The following is a 5551-nucleotide window of genomic DNA, read 5'->3' as shown; positions in this document are numbered from 1 at the left end:
TATATATATATTTTATCTTATAGAAGAATGAAGTGGTAGGATGACCAAGAGTAAAAATGTAATTTAATTTCTAAAAACATATTTTTATGCATAAAGTGAATTATGATCAAGGGTAAAATGTAACTTCGCGCTAACAAAATTCTATCAAGAATGATATCAATAAAATTAAATAGTTCTACAAACATCTTTTGTTATGGTTATTACCATTAACATATTTTGTTATTACTACTTCACTTTCTTTTCTTTTGTGTATTGTAGTAATATATATTCATTAATCTATTTTACTATTACTTTAATTTAATTCGTATTATTATTATTTTTTCTATTAATTATGCTTATAAAAAATGTCTACTTTAATATAAAAATTCATTATGAATTAATTAATTTCACCTTTATTTGGCTCTAATTAATATACTTCAAAGAGAAACAAGTGTGACAAAAATTAATAATATATATTAGATTGAAATTAAAGAAAAAGAAATATGTTAAAAAGTAATTTTACAAATATAAATGAATAGGATAATATATTTGGATTTAAGACAACCAAGAATAAAAATTTAATTTGATTATAACAAAAATCTATTTTGAGTAAGATACTACGAAAAATAAATAATCTAGAAACATCTTTCTATATATGAAGTTAATGATGATCAAAGGTAAAAATGTAACTTCATGAAAACAAAAATCTACCAAAAATGATGACAAGAAAACTAAATAGTCCTAGATATATCTTTAGTTATTGTTGTTACTATTAACTCATTTTGTTATTCCTTTCACTTTCTAATAAGTTATTGTGATACCTACTCATTACTCAATTTTACTAATACTTTAATTTAATTTTTTATATATTTTTATTCATTATACTTAATAAAATTGCCTTCTTTAATATAAAAAATCATTATTTAAAAATATAATTAATTACTTTCACTTTTATTTTGGTTCCAATTAATGTATCTGAAAAAGAAGTAAGTGTGATAAATTAACAATATATATTTGATTGAAATTGAAGAATAAATAAAATTAGTTTCAATATTAAAAAAATATGTTTTAAAAGATGTTAAAAAGTAAATTTACAATTAAAAAGAATAGGATGGTATATTTGTGTTTAAAGTAAACTAAAATTGTCTACTAGATTATAAATGAGTGGTTCTTCATTAAAATATATAATCATTTTTCTACTTTTATTTCATTTCAAACATATTAATCTGAATATTGGACTAATGTAAGTTTGATTTAAATTTAAAGTGGTAAGGCCAAAATTTGGTATTTTTCTATTATATAGAAATATGAAGTGGAGGACGATAAAGATAATATGGTCATTTCATATATATTTCACAATAACATTCTAAAAAATTCTATTTTGAAATTCGTTAAAATATTTTTTTCAAGTGGCTAAATATCCTCCATAAGCTACATAATTATTCTAGAAATTATATATATAAGATTTTCAAGAACTAAATCTATGACACAAATAAATAGACACTAACTCATTCTTCACTTCATTCACTCCTCAATTCCCTTCCCTCTCATGTCTACCAATAAATTTCTCGTCCTTTATTTCTATTTGCATCCTAAATATTACGTACTTCAATATAGATCTCTTATTAGGAAGACCAATAACACAGTATTTTCAAAATTAAGAACTTCATTTTCAATCAATACCCTCCATAATGGTCCTACTTTTGTAAAACAATTATAAGACATAAGTAAAATTCACTATTTCTTAGTGAATACATCACTTTAAGGACTTGTCCATATAACAAATTTCAATTGATCCACATTTTATCAAACATTCTAATGAATATGATAAGGAACCAGTTAACATGTTAAATCCAATGTCAATCACAATTGCAATTCCAAATAGGCACAATCCATTAGGAATGCACTCAAAGCAAATCATGAATCACAAAGACCTACCACCTTAGACGTAGAACAATAACAACTTGGCGGCGTAATATTTGGCTGAAAAATATACACTATGAATGAGTGTATATTAAATCAGCTATTTGTTTAGTTGTTTCACTGCTAAGGTTAATTTGTTAAACAGTTTTACACATGTTCTTTTGTCTGTTATATGTGAGTTGAATTTTGATTTACTTTCCTTTTGTTGCGTAGGTTTGTCTGCTCCACATTTTTCATATGTGAAGAGCATAGATCCAGGTCTATCACTGTTTTTATTCAACTACAGCAAACAAAAGTTTCATGGTATCTATGATGCTACAAGCTCGCGAAAACGAATATCAATCCATATGGGTGGACGTTAGACGATTCTGGAAGAACCGAGTATCAAACACATGTTTTATGTCATGTATTGTTCATATATAATATATTTGGTTGTATTTGATGATTTTCATTTTATGCTTTCTCTTATTTATTAAAATGAATATTCAAAAACGTCGGGGACAAAATTAATAATTTTCGTCAAGTTTAGAGATATCTTCGATACATTTCTTAAGAAAGGAAAAAAAGAGTCAAAAATTAAACACACGTGAACTATAATTTTTTTGTAAAGCTTCACATTTTGATTATTAGTTGTTTTATTTTTCCTACCTAAATTACCATGTATGTATGTGTTAAAACACATCTAGTTGAAGAAATAACGATAGTTAAAATAGAAAAAGGAAATAAATCATAGTTTATGACATAGGCGATGCTAAGATGTGTTTTAATGTATCTATTGTAATGGTCCATATAAAAACAGACCATATTGATAATTGAGATATGACACTCGTAAGAACATGACAGTTTCAACATGATTTTGATCGTTAACTCAAATAATAAGATAAAGTATGTATTCAAAAGTTTCATACTATATTATACACTCTTTTTTTTTTGAGTTATATGCATTTGGTATGAATGAAAATATTATTCGTAGAAAGAATATTTTCCTCTGTAAAAAACATCCTTCGTCTCTATTTGACATGAAAGGTATTTAATTAGTAAACGTAGAAAAAGAAATTTAAAAACATAAATAATATATAAGAAAAATCTATCAAAATTGTAAGAAATTAATATAGTTTAAATATCTTTTCTTTCTATCTCTTTTATATAAAATTAAAAATAATGATCTTTTAAGTTAGGAAATTATTATATTAATTCACGTTATTAAGAATAATATTAAAAATGTCAAAGTAAACTAATTTCCTAAACGTGACAGTATGAGAAGGAATTGTTCATCTTATTATTTAAGAGTTACTTTTATACGACGAAGGGAATATTTACATTTGTTCTGCATAATGCTAGAACGTAGATTCTGATTGTCTTAAGGATTTTTTTCTCCAGCATTTATCATCTGGTCTTCTTGGTGTTGAGGAAGACATAATTAAGAGTCTAAGAAGCAGGATAGATATAATGCGTGAAGAGCGCAACAACCAAATATTAGGAGGGAGTTTAGTTCTGCAACTTGATTAACAGTTACAAAGATGTAACACAGTGTCATGGTATCTATTCTCTCCTTTAGATGCCCATCTCGTGCAACCTTGTTAGTTGCAGGATATTTCTGTTGGCCTTTTGTTTTGTTTTAGCAATATCTAAAGGAGTCATAACTGGAACCAATTTCAAATGAACACATCTCTATCATTGATGACGTATGCAAATTACAACGAATTTGCATCGTGTCAAGTAATACCACCAATATCTTTGGCTCACTGCCTCAGATATTCCTTTAACAAGTGTTCTATCCTTTCCGTTTGACCATTTATTTATTGGTGGTTAGCAGAAGAGAACTTCTAGTTGGTTGTCACACCCCGAGCTACCCCCGAGATGCGGACACGGAACCTAGGACCACAAGTTATCCCAAGCTAACCCTGTTGCATGATCACGATCATACAATCAACTTAGGCATAAAAGGAGTGTAACCAATCCATGCCTAGAATGACATCGAAGTCTATCATTTCTAACTTTACAAGATCTGCTGAGGTAAATTTCTGAGAGATTATGACAGGGTAATTTTTGTATGCCCGTGTAGCTATAACCGAGTCACCGACTGGAGTAGAGACTGAGAATGGTTCTGAGAGAGTTTCTGGACTAACAGTGAATTGGACTGCTATACTGAGTTACAAAAGACAAAGTCATGTCTGTTGTCTTTCAACTGAGTGAACCATATGTGAGTCACATCCTTAAGCTGGTTGGATGCCAATTTCACCCTATCAATATCAGTTACTTGAATAACTCCAAATATTTTATTGACCTCATCAATGAACTTCTGTGGGTCCTCACACAACTTAGGACCCTGAAACTCAGGTGAATCTTTCTAAACAAATGTCGAATACTAGCTGCCACTGATCCACCGTTGTTATTAGTTGGAACTCGAACCTTCTGATTTCCAGGTTGTCATACTTTTAGTCAAAAGCTTAACTGGCGTTCTAATACTCTACATTAGAACTTCCTTATCAAGTACTAGTGAACTGCGTTAACAATGTGGGCATTAGAAGTCCATGCCTAAGCTCTAAGAGGAGGCATGATATGAAACGTAGAACATCAAGTTAGGGTGGAATAAGATCATACCTTATGCACTATAAGAGTAACAAGAAAGTGAATTTTTTCCTAAAACACTTTGTAGCCTCCCTCTCATTAGATGTGTTGCACTTCACACCCATGAAAAGGACTCTACTTAGTGTGGATCTTGAATCTAGTGCTCTGATACCAGGTTTTGTCACGCCCCGAGCTATCCCCGAGACGCGGACACGAAAACTTGGACCACAAGTGATACCAAGCTAACCCTGCTGGCATGATCATGAACATACTAAAGAATATAAATTGTTGCGGAAAATCATAATTTTAAACTCAAAAGATGGGGAATACCCATATTATATGACTGAGATATTTGAAACTGATGAGTTTAATACAAGGAAAATATTAACACAATACTAAGCTGAAACTAACTATGTCTGAAAATAGCCACTAAACAGGACTAGAAATACTAGGACAATCCCCAACAAAATATAGCAAAAACTGAAACGAAAAGACTAAATACTGAAAAGAAACTCATGACTATTAGCCTCGGAGAATGAGGACTCACCACCGAATCTGCTGAACTGAAGATCGGAAATCTATCTATGCGTGATCTGGATGCTGAAAACCTGAACCTACATCATGAGAAGATGTAGCGCACGAATGAGTCAGTACTTGAAAGGTAATGAGCATGTAGGATAGAATAAAGCTGAAATAAACATAATTGAACAAGCACAAAAGTAAATATAATAATCTGAAGATGATATGCTGATTTCTGAGCTAACAGGATGCAATGACAAATTTATAACATGCTGAGACTGAATACTGAATATATTGATAAATGGTCAATGCAGAGAGTATGACTGAACTATAGGAGCCACTAATAACCGATAATAAAACCACATGAGCTAAATGTGGAGTCCGATGTATGCGCCCCATTGAAAGGACCCAATATACCCTGCCAGAGATATAAAGACATGATGGCGTGATCACTAAACTTTTTGCCCACAGAGGGGACTTACAACCTACTTGGCTAGTAGTTCTAGGACTAATTGGGTACGCTGAACCCTAGTCCAACTAGATATTATGCTACTCCCAA

Source organism: Solanum pennellii, chromosome 2, assembly GCF_001406875.1.
Source record: "Solanum pennellii chromosome 2, SPENNV200".
In the NCBI taxonomy this organism is placed as follows: Eukaryota; Viridiplantae; Streptophyta; class Magnoliopsida; order Solanales; family Solanaceae; genus Solanum; species Solanum pennellii.
The sequence above is the reverse complement of the archived record's forward strand: the minus strand, read 5'-3'. Positions refer to the sequence as shown.